Below are 16,866 nucleotides of genomic sequence, written 5' to 3'. Positions count from 1 at the left end.
AAGGGCGGTAATGCTGCAGCAAGGGACTCGACAGAACATGGAACGTTATAAACAGAAGCGGACACAGCAGACCCGCCTCTTTCGGGAGAAAAATCGCCGCCTGGAAGAAGCGGAGTGTGAAGAAATGGAACTGCTGTGACGTTCCCCAGAAACACGGAAGTTCTATCAGAAGCTCAACGCATCCCGCAACGGCTTCGTGCCGCGAGCCGAATTATGCAGGGGTAAAGACGGAGGCCTCTTGATGGACAGACGTGAGGTGATCGAAAGGTGTAAGCAGCACTTCGATCAGCACCTGAACGGCGTGGAGAACGTAGGCACGGGAGCCCACGGCAACCGAGGAAACGACTACGCCAGTGCAGCGAAGGACGGAAATGAACCAACTTCCTCGCTGAGGGAAGTTAAGGATACCATTTACCAGCTCAAAACCAATAAAGCAGCTGAACTCATCAAGATGGGCCCAGAAAAGTTGGCCACCTGTCTGCATCGGCTGACAGTCAGGATCTGGGAAACCGAACAGCTACCGGAGGAGTGGAAGGAATAGATAATCTGCCGCATTCACAAGAAAGGCGACCATTTGGAATGTGATAACTTCATCAGGGCGATCACTATTTTGAATGCTGCCTACAAAGTGCTATCCCAGATCATCTTCCGTCGTCTGTCACCTAAAACGAATGAGTTCGTGGGAAGTTATCAAGCCGGTTTCATCGACAGCCGGTCGACATCGGACCAGATCTTTACCGTACGGAAAATCCTCCAGAAATGCCGTGAATACCAGGTTCTAACGCATCACCTGTTCATCGACTTCAAAGCGGCATACGACGTATCGACCGCGTAAAGCTATGGAGAATCATGAACGAAAACGGTTTTCCTGAGAAGCTGACTAGACTGGTTAAAGCAACGATGGACGGTGTGCAAAACTGCGTTTGGGTTTCGGGTGAACTATCCTGTTCATTCGAATCTCGCCGGGGACTGCGACAAGGTGATGGACTCTCATACCTACTCTTCAACATCGCTCTGGAAGGTGTGATGCGACGAGCCAGGCTCAACAGCCGGGGGACGATTTTCACAAAATCTGGTCAATTTGTATGCTTTGCGGATGACATGGACATTATTGCCAGAACATTTGGAACGGTGGCAGAGCTATACACCCGCCTGAAACGCGAAGCAGCAATGATCGGACTGGTGGTGAATACCTTAAAAACAAAGTACGTGCTGCTAGGCGGAACCGAACACGACCGGATCCGTCTGGGTAGTAATGTTACGATAGACGGGGATACTTTCGAGGTGGTGGAGGAATTCGTCTACCTCGGTTCCTTACTGACGGCTGACAACAACGTGAGCCGTGAAATTCGGAGGCGCATCATCAGCGGAAGTCGGACCTACTACTGGCTCCAGAAGAAACTGCAGTCGAAAAAGATTCACCCACGCACCAAATGCACCATGTACTTGTACATAACGCTAATAATACCGGTGGTCCTCTACGGACACGAGACATGGACCATGCTCGAGGAGGACCTGCAAGCACTCGGAGTTTTCGAGCGACGCGTGCTAAGGACGATCTTCGGCGGTGTGCAGGAGAACGGTGTGTGGCGGAGAAGGATGAACCACGAGCTCGCTGCACTTTACGACAAACCCAGCATCCAGCAGGTGGCCAAAGCCGGAAGGATACGGCAGGGCATGTTGCAAGAATGCCGGACAACAACCCTGCAAAACTGGTGTTTGCAACTGATCCGGTTTGCACAAGAAGGCGTGGAGCGAAGAGAGCACGATGGGCGGACCAGGTGGAGCGTGACCTGGCTAGCATTGGGCGCGACCGAGGATGGAGAGCGGCAGCCACAAACCGAGTATTGTGGCGTACTATTGTTGATTATGTCTTGTGTTAAATGTGATGTTGAACAAATAAATAGAATAGATAGAAGACACTCTTGCAGAGATTCCTGCAGAAATTGACACAGAGATTTCATCAGAAATTCCGCCGGGTATTCGCCAATATATTTTATCAGAAATTCCTCTAGGATGTCCTCCGAGCGTACCTCTGATAATTGCTCTATTGGTTTCTTATGGCATGAATTAAAAAATGTTTAAGATTTTTATTTTGGGGATTTATCCAGGTTTTTTTTTTCAAAAATATCTCAAGAGGTTTTGATGGTTATTCCAGCAGGAGATTCTAGGTATTCCTTCCAGAACTTCTTCAGTAAATCCATCTATGATTTTTTTAAATACTCCTTTTTTTTCAGTAATTTATTTAGAATTTACTTTTTTTTTTTTTAAACCTCTTCTGAAATTTCTTCAGCGACACTTTCGAAATTATTTTTAGATGCTTGTTCAATGTTACTACAATAACTTCAGAAATTTCGGCAGGGATTTCTTCAAAAGTTGTTCCATGGATTCTTTTAGAAGTTGTTTCAGCAGTTCCTCAAGAAAGATTTCTTCTGGAATTCATCGTTGATAATGTGCACCTGAAGAGACGCTGAAATCGGGAAACCTTGATTAACTAGCTCTGATTTTTAGTAGGTCGGCTCTGATTTTACCATGACAGCACTGGAAATAATATATCACACATCTGGTATGTAATCTGCCGAAGCATTACAATGACCCTTTTATGGAATTTGCTACAAATTTTGGAATTCAATCAGCAGGCATCTACCAAAAAATATCAGGAATATAAAACAATTCTCGGTGAGGAAGTCATTAGAAATGTTGAAAAAAGTGAAGATCTGGGATATCAGCAGTTTGCATGCATCCGCCAAAAATGTTGTCATTTCTAAGGGATCTGTAAAAAATATCGCCAGAAAATCACTCCGTATGCACTAGCCTGGTACACGGTTTATATGGAAAAATACAAAAAATGGAAAAACTCAAGTTCCTGTATACTTTTTGAGTTCAACTTTGGTCCCATATCAACTGTGCAAAATTTCAGATCGATCGGAAAAACTATATTTTAGCGCCCGCCATTCTTAGTTTTTCATACGATTTACTATGGGGAAACTTTACTCCTGCAAAGAAAAATCGCTAGGAGTCACCCCTAGATCCCTAAAAATAAGTCGACAAATGATTTCTGTAGGAAACTTCACTAGGATTCAGAACTCTGAAGACATAAAATCGATGCGACGTTCCTGGAAAAAGTTATTAGGCCTCACCCGATCGATAAAATAACGAGATTTTATTATTTATTGTTATTCCTTACATGTTAAACAGCGTTTGCATGCCAATCGGTTTTCAGTCAATAACTTTTTTCACACGCCTCAGATCGCTTTGCGGTCTTCGGAGGGTTGGTTCCTCGTAAAATTTCCAACAGAAATCTTTCATTGATTTATTTTCAGGGGTTGAGGGGCAACCTGTGGCGATTTTTCTTTGAAAAAGTGATTTTCCCCATACTAAATCGTATGAAAACTTAAAATGGCTGGCGCTAAAATATAGTTTCTCCGATCGATCTGAAATTTTGCACAGTTGATATGGGACCAAAATGGAACTCAAAAAGTGTACAGGAGTAAAATGTCTTTTTGTGTCCCACGCTAATGCACCGCTTATCGCGATCATCGACAAAGCCAGGGATATTAAAAAAATGAAGTCAGAAAGGGAAGTATGAGATTACTTCAAAATTGTTTCAAAAATGTTGGTCGTTGACAGAAGTTCACAACTTTCGTTTTTGTAAACTACCTAGTGTAATACGAAGAACCAGATCAAAGGGAAAGGACCCCTGCGAATAAAAAGCATTTGCGATTAAAAGCTCAGTACGAGTTCTCAATTTCTTCGGGAAAAGCCCGCATACTCATCGTCCTAGCTGAAGAACCTCGGGTTCGGCATCGTAGCGCTATCAACAGTTCGTTTCAGCAATACAGCTCGCTTTTCAAACCATAACCGTCATTTTCATCACTTTCATTCCGACAACAACACATTGGTGAATCCTTTTTTTCATGAAATCCATTCGCGAAAAGTGATGCCCCACCGATGGCGACGATGGAAACCGTGAGCCAATGAATGGCAGATTTTCTTTTCGTCCCTTAACGGCGGTGGAGGAAATGCCACGGCGGGGGTCCTTTTTCCAAATTCCGCCGAACCGGATGAGACAGCAGATGGATTGAAAGCGGTTGAGCTTTGAGTAGCGCGATTCACCGGGATGAAGAGGTGGTTCCATTTTCGACACCAGTTTCTAAAGGTGCTTTATGAAGATGATGGTGATCATCTCGCTCGCTGCTACCACCAGTTGAGATGGGATGTTCCACTTTCATTGATGGTGCGCACTGAAAAAGGGTTGTGTGGTAGCAAGAGCTTTTCTTCTGCCTTTTCATAGGCAGCGGTGCGGTTTTGTCTTTTTGAGGTAGTGTAAGCAGAGCTGAATGGCTTAACGAGCAACGAAAGTGACGATTAGGCCGTCCCTTATTTTGCAAAATTTAGAAATGTTATAAGTTCGTTAGTGGAAAATGATCGTTTTAGCTAAAAAATGATCGAGTCAAAATTTGAAGTCCGTATCTCAAGGCTAAGTGGTCCCTCAAGGGACCTAAAGTTGTCAAACATTGTATGGGACCAAGAAAACATGAAATTTTTTTCGACAAAACAAATACTCTATTCCACTAAAACCGGTGATTTTAAGACCCTAAAGGGCCAAAAATGTGGTTAGATTTGCGATATCTCTACTCGTTTCCAAGATATTAGGGGGATTCACTAAACAGATTAAATTGCTGCGTAAGCCATGATTTTCTGCTTATTTGAAATGTTTCAAGATTTTGCGAATGAAATAATCAAAGACTGCCTTGGTGATTGCGACGTTTAATCAGTTTAATCAGTTTACACTGTTTAGTGAATCCCCTTATTGACAAAAAACGACTGAAAAATCAGCATTTTGACCGTTTTTTTAGATTCCGAAGAAAACTTACCCTATTTTGTTCAATAACTCAAAAACGAGTAGAGATATCGCAAATCTAAGCACATTTTTGGCCCTTCAGGGTCCTAAAATCACCGGTTTTAGTAGAATAACGTATTCTTTTGTCGAAAAAAATTTCATGTTTTTTTGGTCCCATACAATTTTTGACAATTTTAGGCCCCTTGTGGGACCACTTCACTATGGGGAAAGTGGTGGCCAAAAATCGAAAAATTGACTTGCTTTGAATGACGTGTCTTATATACCATTTGAGAGCCAGATAGTTCCAACCCAGATTCCCAAAATTTCAGCCCTCTGAGATGGAAACTCATTGCGCCACAGATATCAGACTTAGAAAAATAGTGAAAATTGTAGAAAAATGCATTTTAAACAAATGCAGTTTTCTCAGTGAAAAAACGGTTTAATTTTAAATTTCAAACCACCGATGGAAATGTTATTGTCTGAACTTTGAAATGGGTGTGTTGTTGGGGTTACACGGTTAATTGAAATGAGTAAAAAATGAGTAATTATTGACAAAAACAACATTTTTTGCCTAAGTTGGTCTATATCTAACAAGCAGGGTCGAGCAGTCTCAAGAGACCGCCTCCACAGTATAGTATGGGGTCTATAGTATCTGCGGAACGCGAATCCAGCTGCGGATAGCTGCGGATGAGCGTCATTTTGGCCCAAGCCCGAAAAATGGATTTTTTTTTGTTATTTTTTTGTTAACTATGATTATTGTATGCGAGCACATACAAAAAATCGTACAAATTAAACAGTGCTTCAAAGGTAATACTGTTCATTGTAAAATCAAGTCTTAAAAATGTTACACACTTAATTACTTTTATGTTAAAAATGGCTAAAAACTGACCGAGAATTATCGTTCCATATATAAACTGTAACAACCCAACTGGACTGAAATACTTCTTTTGTTCACGAAAATTTTGTTTATATTTTCAATACACATTTAGCATCAGGGAAAGAAACACCACATCTTATATATTAATTTTACTAAAAACTACCTGCTTGTACTTAAAAGACGAGGATAATATTTTCAATTTATAAGTTCGTTTTCAATCTCAACGCTAGCAACGTGAATATAGCACAGTAGTTAATTCAACGCAAACAAATCGGAAAATAATTGTTTGTGGTAATATGGAACATAGGAGCATCGTGTTACCACAGACAAACAGACATACCACTTGGGACAAAATGCGATAAAAATCATCATCACGAAAACATAATCGTCCAATGCTAATTGCGTTAAAAAGGGAAACGATGGGAACTGCGTAGGGTGAGACGTCTGTTTATCTGTGGTGTTACTTTAAATCTAAGAAAAAAAAATCTCAAATAGTTAATGCAACAAAAGTATTTGACTATATCAAGGCAAAATATAATTTTGATCTTGCTAAGGAAGAACGACTACAGTAGATGTTCACTCAGTGCAAAAGCTTTAACTGCAATGCTTTTTAACTGCAAGTCCGCTAAGTGCAACAATTTTGCAGTTATCGCACCGCTATCCGTCATAATGAAATGTCAACAGCGATGCGATGTTTTTCTCATGCACTTTTGCTGCAATGTGATGTTTTTCAAATGCATATTGACTGCATTCTGCAGCAACTGACAGTTCTATGACATCTGCCAGTTTTTGCAGTTATCGAATTTCATTCGTTAAGTGAAACGCAAACATGTTGCAGTTATCGAACGTCTACTGTACCTCAAAAGTTGAAGTACGTAGCACAGTAGCACAATATTTTTACAATGCATAGCAAAAGGCTCACGCAAAAAAAGCTTTGAAAAATAAAATAACGATTGGCGCGACGCTTATTCGGAACTTGGAAACGATTTTATGTTTGGCGGTAATGTGGACACTATAGAAAAACTGCATATAGACATAACGATTCAAATATGGTGAATTTGATTGGCCATGTTCTTAAAAATCGTGAAAGTGAATCTAAAATGTTTACAATTCCCAAAAATTTATATGGAATGATGTCACTTGAACAAAAAAATGAGTAGATATTGCTTGTGAATTTGACTAAGCTCTGTCTCTTGAAACTTAATTAATAAAATTTGTGATAGAAATTTATTTTTCATTGATGTTCTATTTATCAGTATATTCATTCCTGCAGTATAAAACATGGAGACAAATCATCAACTTAGTTATTAAAGTTGATATGAGTTCAGTAAAATAATAGAAGCATTTTAAAAAAGTATCCTTTCGACGAGTTTGAACAAATATTACAGTAGGGGGGGGGGGGGGGGTAGGTGGTGGCAGATAAGTTGGAGGGAGGGGCTCTTGGCAGATAAACAATTCTTTACCAAAATACATGGTTCATAAAACAATACTCTTATATAACATTTGAAAAATAGGAGAGTGGTCAGATTTGCATCGAAGGGGGGGAGGGGTGCTTCCACCTCCATCTCTCCTGTTTTATCTTAGGCATGGCAATCTTATTCTAGTTTTGATTTGCATTTTAATTGCCTCAAAAATAAAAAAGAAACGTTTAAGTTAATGGTTCAGGAATAAGTAGTTCCTAACTAGGTTAAATACTAGTTACAGCTTCCAGATGTGATGAAAATACATAAATATGACTAATGTTATGCTAATCTTACTAGAATACTTCCAAAAAATGCGGAAAAACCAAAAAAATATTTTTGGCCACCACTTTGTATGGGGCCGCCCCATAGTGCACTTAGCCTTGAGATACGGACTTCAAATTTTGACACGATCATTTTTTAGCTAAAACGATCATTTTCCACTAACGAACTTAAAACATTTCCAATTTTTGCAAAATAAGGGACGGCCTAGTGACGATGCACAATGGGTAAGGGTGGGCCACAACAGAATATGAATATGAAATATATGAGAAATTTTGTGAACTTGACTAGATCATGCAATCTGGTTACAGAAAATGTGTGTGGATGATAAAAATGACTTGTTTAAGGTTTAGCTAATTTGAAATAATTTGACTCGGCGGTCTTTATAACCGACAAGATAGCGTCTACGGCTGACCTCCCCTTCCGGAAGCTGTTTGGTTCTCGAGAGGTTGGGGTCTCGAGAGACCATTAACACCCTCGGTGTGCTTCAACAGGATGATCTTCTCGGCTGTCCTACGAAAGGAGACCAAGGACAAGGGTGATGATGCAGAAAGAGCCACTAAATGATCCTTTCCAACATTTCTGGAGACTGCTCTGCAGGAGCCATTACACATCTTGTCTTGGCCATCACGATCCTAAAGGCATCACCAAACGGATCCTCAGTACGTGATCGCTGCATCCACCACCTAGTCCTTAGGCAGTCGCGGCGCAGCAGGTCCGCAATCGCTTGAGTTCTATTTCTATGGTGGACTAGGAATGGTCGCATCGCACGCACGAGAGAACACCGCAACCAGCCTGTCTTCGCTTAGACAGAGTAGGTTTCGCTCACGGCGGAATTCTACCTTCGATGACTTGGCCTTGACCTAGCTGCCTTTTTCTCTACACGCTGCCTTCTGCTGTTGTAGTCGATACTGTAGCGAATCGCCGGGTGATCGCTGTGAGTATTGCCATCGTCTACTCTCCAGTTCGAACTTTGTTGTTAGGCCAGGACTACGAAAAGTCACGTCAATAATCGACTCCGCACCGTTTCGACTAAAGGTCCTTTGGTACTGACATTAGCCAGATCGATATCTAGCATAGCTAGTGTCTCTAGCACGATGTGACCCCGCTGTTTCGTAAAACGTCTTCCCCATTCCACGGCCCTCGCATTGAAGGCACCTGCTATTATCACCGGCCTGTCAGCACGGTCATCATACAGTCCAGCATCTGCGTGAACCAGAGCGTTCATGATTAACAAAAATTTTAATCATGATTAATCATTGGTGATTAAAATTCCAATTTTGGTGATTATTGATTATGATTAATGATTAATTTGATTTTTAGGATGATTAAGGATTATGATTAATGATTAAAATTGGTTTTATCTGTGATTAATGATTATGATTAATGATTAAAAACGGCTCATTGATTAAAAATCATGATTAACCATGATTAATCAATCACAAAAAACTGGAAATGATTAAAATATATTTATTGTTTAACATGTTTTTGAAGTTTCAAAAGTAAAAGTTAACTCTGTCCGGGAGATTTTTGTAAAAAGAATTAAAAATTATATTATTTGAAACAGCATTTGAACCAATTCAAATTGGATTATATATTTTATATGATGAATCATTTTTGGTGATGAATGATTAATGATTGATTAATATTTTTTCTTATGATTATGATTACTGATTAATGATTAGATTGCAAAAACAGTGTGATTAAGATTAATGATTAAATGAGATTGTTTTGTGATTATGATTAATGATTTTGATTAATCTTAATCATTAATCATTAATCATGATTAAATTTATGATTAATCATTAACGCTCTGGCGTGAACTGCTTGATCCACCACCGCCGAGGTGCATTACAGCTACAGAAGAAGACCCCGTTTACTTTGGCGACAACAAAGCCCTCATGGACAGTAGACACCAACTCCTGGACGGAGTATTTACACGTTATCCATCTCGCCGCCATTTATCCGGACCCATCCGACCCAATTGTCGTTGCCGGCGGGTACTCGGTGTAGGTCCGCTATAATTGCAATACCCGTCCCCCTGCCTGACAAATCGTCACAGTGATTCAGGTTCAGCTGCGCTACATGCACTGTGATTTATTCACTGAGGCTTTTTTGAAGACCAGTCACCTTGGACCTCCCGTTGGGTGCTTGCGGATTGCCCGGAACAAATGAAAACCTTGGGATGCAGCTTTGTGGCCTCCACCGCCACATCGCCAACACAGCTTGCTCCTGTCAGGGCCTTTGCAGTCACATGATTTGTGTTCTGGTTCCAGATACCTGAAGCAAACCTCCACTGGCTCGTGCTAGGTCAGATGCCGTACTAATCAGTTCATCTTTAGCTTCTCTAGTTTCTTAGCGTCCTCCACAGGTAGCTGTACCAAGGCTGTGTCCCTGGCTGATCTCTTCCGTAGCCGTACGGCAGCGATGTCCACATGTATTTTCGTACTGTTGCTGCAATGCCGAGACTAGCTCTTCCACGTCAATCATCTCGTCTAGGACCTACGCTGTGAGACATTCTCGTCAAGGATTTCTTCCGTCAGACATTTGTAGGCGACGCCCTTCCACTCTTTGTCGTGCTTCAGTTCGAGGATCAGTTAGCCTATACGAGTACAGGGGATACTCAAAACAACTGGGACAGGTAAAATTTTCACTTTTCAAAAAATGTTCAAATCGCTGTAACTTTTCGAAAAGAGCATCAAATCTTCTCAAATTCTTACTGTAGGTTCATCAACTAGTTGTGTATCAGTGGTCAAAATTTGGAAAAGATAGGGCAATTCTACACAAAGTTATAAAGGTTCTAGAAAAAGGTATAATTATCCGATAGCCAATTTTGAGATGTTATATCTCCGGATTCAATGATCCGAATGCAATGAAATTTTGATCATTTATGACTTACATAATGAGCTTTTAAAAACATTTGACTAAACTTAAAATTCTTCACACGAAAGAGAATTATTTTGATTAGATTATTTTTCTAATATAACACCAATTTATCCAAAACTTCATCATCGTTTCAAAATTCGAGATAGTAATTATAGTTCATTTAAATTCCCTCTAATTGAATTGAATATATTTATGTTTCAAACGAAAGCAACAAAATAGCCTTCATTAAATTGTAAAAGTAATGGGATGCATATGGAAAATAGATGCATTTACTGAAAAAACAGGGAATAAATGAAATTGACACAACTTTTTTTCTTATTAATAATTTCAAATTAAGTCAACTGTTTTTCAAAGTTCATTATATAAGTCATAAATGATCAAAATTTCATTACATTCGGTTCATTGAATCCGGAGATATAACAGCTCAAAGTTGGCTATCGGATAATTATACCTTTTTCTAGAACCTTTATTACTTCGTGTAGAATGGCCCGATCTTTTCCAAATTTGAACCACTGATACACAACTAGTTGATGGGCTTACAGTAAAAATTTGAGTATATTTGATGCCCTTTTCGAAAAGTTACAGCGAGTTGAACATTTTTTGAAAAGTGAAAATTTTACCTGTCCCAGTTGTTTTGAGTATCCCCTGTACGTCCAATACTGCGTATGTCGGCTCCAAGATCTACGAGCTTGGCGTCGCTCCTCATAGCCTTCAAGACATCCGAGTACTTGGACTCTCCCGTCTTGATGATGAGCGCGTCACACTTCTCGCGCTTGGCATCTGTTCTTCTACCGTTCTATGGTATGGTGTCCCTACGCTTCTGCACGTCTTGCTGATTCTTCTTCTTCTTTCGCTCAACTATGTCCCAGTGGGTGTCCTATTTCTGATCCACTCTAACTTGTGGTTGCTGAAGACCTTCCACTGGTCGCAACTTCCTTCGATCCAGGGTGAACTGGCCTTTTCAGGCCCACGCTTCCCATCTTTTCGGAACCGTGTCAGGCCATTTGGTCAAGTTCATTAGGCCGAATGGTCATTTGGCAGAATGGTCATTGGGTGTTATTTTTGCCGTAACGTTCCCACTGCACAATGGTCCACGAAACAGATTTACGAGGAAAGATGCATTTTGCGCCTTCAAATGATTTTCTAGATTAATATGGTCTTCTACAAAGTTGTTCCTAAAATTGAGGCCCTCTTTTCAATATACATGAAAATTAGGGTGGTACATATTCTCATAGAAATTGGTAACCAAACTTTTTTATTTGCAAGAATAACTGTAAACATTTTTCAGGATAGTTGTAGATCTATCAATTTTGAGCAAGTTTGCCGAAGACACATTTTATGTAGCTTTAAAATTGACAGATCTAGGGGTATTTTTCTGAATAAGCTTAGGGTGGTTCAAGAAAAACCGGTTTTCTGGCTTTAACTTTTTCAGTTTCGTTTTTTTTATCAAAGTTGCCCAAGAAACACTTGTAGATCATATGAAGACGCGTCGTTTCGTGTGCTGAGATGGTCGTTATCTCTTTTGGCTCAAAAGTTACAGGCATTTTTCTTAAAAAATCATTATTTTTAAAAAGGTGTTATGACAGGTTGGGGCAAACATAAAAAATATCTTTTGCCCGCATTCAAAAGAAGAAATGTGGTTATGAAACATATCAAAATATTAGAGGGGTGTTATTTTTGTAACTCAAGTGAAAAATACTTGAAAAGTGCCTATTTTTTTTCAAGAAAATCATCAATATCTTTCGAACGGAATGACGTAGCAACATTCTCAGCGCACGAAAATGTGCGTTTTTTAAGCTCCAAAAATGGTTCTTAGACAACTTTGATGAGAATTTTGAAACAAAAAAGGTAGGTCCGTGGGGTCTCCAGTTAGCCTAGTGGTTAAAGCTATAAATCGCCAATCCGGAGACGGCGGGTTCGATTTCCGTTCTGGTCGGGAAAATTTTCTCGACTCACAATATACAAATTCATGCAATGGCAGGCAAGGAAAGCCCTTCAATTAATAATTGTGGAAGTGCGCAAAGAACACTAAGTTGAAGCGAGGCAGGCCAAGTCCCAGTGCGGACGTAGAGCCAGAAAGAAGAAGAAGAAAGGAGAAGTCCGCCATGCCAGAGCCCTGAATTAACACGGTAAGGATCAAATTACTGTGGAACACAGGCTCCGTTAACGATCGAGCATCAAACCCAACAGATTTGATTGATTTCGATTTTAACCAATATTAAGAAAAATATGATTTGTGGTGAAAAATGTGCCCTACACGTATAACGCACGCATTTCCTAACAGTAAACTTATTACATTTAACATATTTGATGCACAAATTGCGATGGTTTTACGTTTATACTAAAATTTTACAATATTTACTCAAATTTTAAGGTTTTTTTGCCAATTTGTTCAACAAAAAGTAGTAGTATTCGACCGTATTCGACATGCAACCGGACTAGGAAGCTAGTTTAGACTTAGCTTTTCCAGATGCTTTCGGACTTTTTTGCGGGAATTTGCGGGAAACCAAGTTAGAGTGATTTTTGTGCATGCGTTAATTTTACAATATTTTACGCTGTGCTTCAATAACCATCCACTCAAAGATCCATTTTTGCCATTACGATGCAATTTTCTTATGGCTTGCGAAACAATACACATATCAACAAACAACTATCATTCTAGAAGGTTTCGTTTCAGATATGACTGTGATTGTAGGCTTTTAAATCAATGCAACACACTTACTGAAAGTGCAAAGTTTCGGTACATCAATTCGTGTGGTCAATTATGAATTTTTATTACCTCAATTTATGTATGGATGGATAAATTTTAAATGAAAACCCCGCTGCTCATGAGTTTCAAATGTCCGGCCATTTGGCCGAATGCCGATTGGCCTAATTATGTTCAAAATAATTCAGAGACCCTTTCTCACATTCTAGCTGCCAATTTGGTCATCATTTTTTTTAGTTTTAGTTGGCGTTGAAACTGTCGTTATTTTATCAGAAATTTTTCCTCCCTTATATCACAGGCGATTTTTTCGAGTTATACTGACGTGGAGAACAGTGTCAAGTTCATCATTTTCCCTTCAGCCAAATGGCGTTCGGCCAAATGACTCGGAGTCGGTATTTGAACAATAAATAAATTGCGCACGCTTTTCGTACATATGTACAAGTGGGATGGATATATTTGCGATAAGGGGAAAGATTTGATTTTCCTTATAACAACTAAAATGCCATGTCATTGATTGGCTCGGTAGCATAGTCCGTAAAGCACCAAGCACTTGTGTAGCATATAAGGGTCGTGAGTTAAAATCTCTCCTAAGCTGTGGATTTGTTCATAATTCCACTAATAATTTATCCATCGGTACATATGTACGTTGAGTTAATTAAAAATTCTAATTGATCACACGGATTGATATACTGAAACTTTGCACATTGAGTAAGTGTGCGATCTTGATTTTAAAGCTTATAATCGCCAAGGATGGGATCATTCATTTGCAATCATTGACTTTCACTTGCTGTTAACTCGCTTCAGAAACATCGCAGAAAAAATCAATATATGGAACACTTCTTCATTTTTGTTTTATATGAAACTTTGTAGATGCATATATTTGCGTAGAATCAATAGTTAAGTCAGCAGAAGGCAGCAAACGCAACATTCCACGGCGTGAATGTAATCACTAGCGTGAGCAGTTTTTTCTTCTTCTCGCTCATTCTCTTCAATAAACGCAAGAAAAAGCGAGATAAAAGAGGGGGCAAAATCTTTCTCTTTCTCGTGTTTGTTTACGAGAGTGAGTGAGAAAAAAGAAAAAGCTGCGCACGCTAGATAATGTAATTGTAATTCACCGCGTAAAGAGTTGCCTTTACAGCTCGCTCACGACTTTGGTATGCGTGTGCGACCCCAATGTTATTCGGAAAACTTTCAGATAAAAATACAAGGTTAAATTCAACCATACATTGTTTTTCGATAGCATGCTTCTGAACTGAGATAATAGCAAGTGAATGTAAGTCTTTGAAAATATTTGGTCCTATCCCTGATATAACTGAAACAAAACCTTCCAGAATGATAGCTGTTTTTTGCCTTTCTCGTACACTAAGTGTACTGGAAAGGCTATATGTTCACTCCAAAAATGACTTTCTGATAGAAGGCCCGGAGGGTCAAATCACATATACCAATCGACTCAGCTCGACGAATTGAGGTGATGTCTGTGTGTGTATGTGTGTGCGTGTGTGTGTGTGTCTGTATGTGTGTGTACAAAAAAACTCACATCACTTTTTGGCAGTAAACCTCATCCGATTTCAATGACCGACGGTTCATTCGACGCGGAATCTGATCCCATTGTTTCCTATTGAAAATGGTTCGGATCGGTTCAGCCGTTCCGGAGATATGGTCATTTAGGTGTTCCGGAACGGTACCCCAGGAAGGGACTAGATATGAAAATGCATCAAAACTATGCATGCGACACATCAAACCACGGAATTTTCGATAAACTGATGAGCGGTAAGCAGAAAAATAGTCTCAGACCATATCTGAACCGGTAGTGTTCCGGAACCGGTTCCGGGTGTCCCGCCGGAAGTGGCAAATATCAAAGTGAACCAAACCCATGCATGAGATACATCAAACCACGGCATTTTTGATAACCTGATGAGCGGTAAGCAGGAAAATAGTCTCAGACCATATCTGAACCGGTAGTGTTCCCGAACCGGTTCTAGGCGTCCCGCTGGAAGTGGCCAAATATACAATTGTACCAAACCCATGCAAGCGACACATCAAACCACGGAATTTTAGATGACCTGATAGACAATGAGCAGGAAAATCATCTCAGACCATATCTGAACCGATAGTGTTCCGGAACCGGTTCTAGGCGTTCCACTGGAAGTGGTCAAAAATACAATTGAACCAAACCCATGCATGCGACACATCAAACCACGGCATTTTCGATGACCTGATGGACAATGAGCAGGAAAACCATCTCAGACCATATCTGAACCGGTAGTGTTCCGGAACCGGTTCTAGTCGTCCCGCTAGAAGTGGCCAAATATACAAGTGAACCAAACCCATGCATGCGACACATCAAACCACGGCATTTTCGATAACCTGATGAGCGGTAAGCAGGAAAACAGCCCAGATCATATCTGAACCGGTAGTGTTCCGAAACCGGTTCTAGGCGTCCCGCTGGAAGTGGCCAAATATACAATTGAGCCAAACCCATACATGCGACACATTAAACCACGGCATTTTCGATGACCTGATGGATAATGAGCAGGAAAATCATCTCAGACCATATCTGAACCAGTAGTGTTCCGGAACCCGTTCCGGGGTTCCCGCCGAAGTGGTTAAATCTGAAAGAGAAACAAACCCGTACATGCGTCACATCAAATAGCAGCTTTTTAGATTACCTAATGAACGGCCAGCAAGTGTTTCGGAATCGGTTTTGAGTGGCCGGAAGAGGCCAAATGTAAAAGTAAACCAAATCCAGGCAAGTGACACATCAAATCGTGGCTTTTGCGATAACCTGATGAACAGTTAGCTACACGGAGAGACGAAACTACCCAAAAGTGAGTTCTTTCCACCCAACTTCGGGGTTGCGTGCGTCATGCCAATTTTGAGTTGATGGAATCGATGTTTTTGTTGGGTTGTTCCCGCTTGCTTCCATGTGAAAAAAATACCTAATTTTAAGTTTTTTCCACCCAACCGAAATTTTGACTAGGTTGTATTCACTCAAATTTGAGTACTGTGCTAGAAACTCAGTGTTGGCTTGACGCACGGAACTGCAAAAGTTGGGGTGTTTCTCTCTTCACTCTCTGACAACAATAGAAAGAGCGCATGAAAAAAGAGATGAAAAAGAACTCAAAATTGAGTTTAAAAGTACCTAATTTTGAGTTATTCAGTTTCTCCGTGTAGAAAATAGCCTTACGTCACACAAAAGCCAACTGGTAGTGTTCCGGAATTGGTTCCGAGAGTCCCGTCGAAATTGTCAAACCCTGCATGTGACACCTTCAATTTGCAGCGTTTTTGATTAACCGATGAGCAGTTAACAAGACAATAATGTTAGACCATATTTGGCTCAGCCAATAGTTACCCGGAATCAGATCCGGGTAGTTAAATGTAAAATTTAACCAAACCCATGGATGCGGTACATCAAATCACGACCAGTCTTGTAAACATTCGACACTTTTTACTACCTTCATTTCGTTGCCGCAGTCGGGTGTCAGTCGGCTTTGTTACATTCGTGCGCTATCGTTACCTCTTACCTACACACAACACGATCAGTAGAACGAAGATCAATAAACATAAGAAAGGGTCAAATCAATGTCATCTGACACGATGACATGTGTCTAATTCTAGCTTTACGCATCGATTTTCAGCCAATTCCGATTATGAATGTTAATATTAGTTTATTATTGCATGTTGCATTGAATACGACACACAGATGGGCAACATAGCTCTTGTTATGGAAGAAGACAGTAATAACAAAAGCCGAACCGTCTCCCGAAGCCGCTATCGTGGTGAAGTGCATTCGTTTGACATTTTTGTTTCG

Source organism: Aedes albopictus, chromosome 3, assembly GCF_035046485.1.
Source record: "Aedes albopictus strain Foshan chromosome 3, AalbF5, whole genome shotgun sequence".
Taxonomy (NCBI): domain Eukaryota; kingdom Metazoa; phylum Arthropoda; class Insecta; order Diptera; family Culicidae; genus Aedes; species Aedes albopictus.
This window is presented reverse-complemented; position numbering follows the sequence as displayed.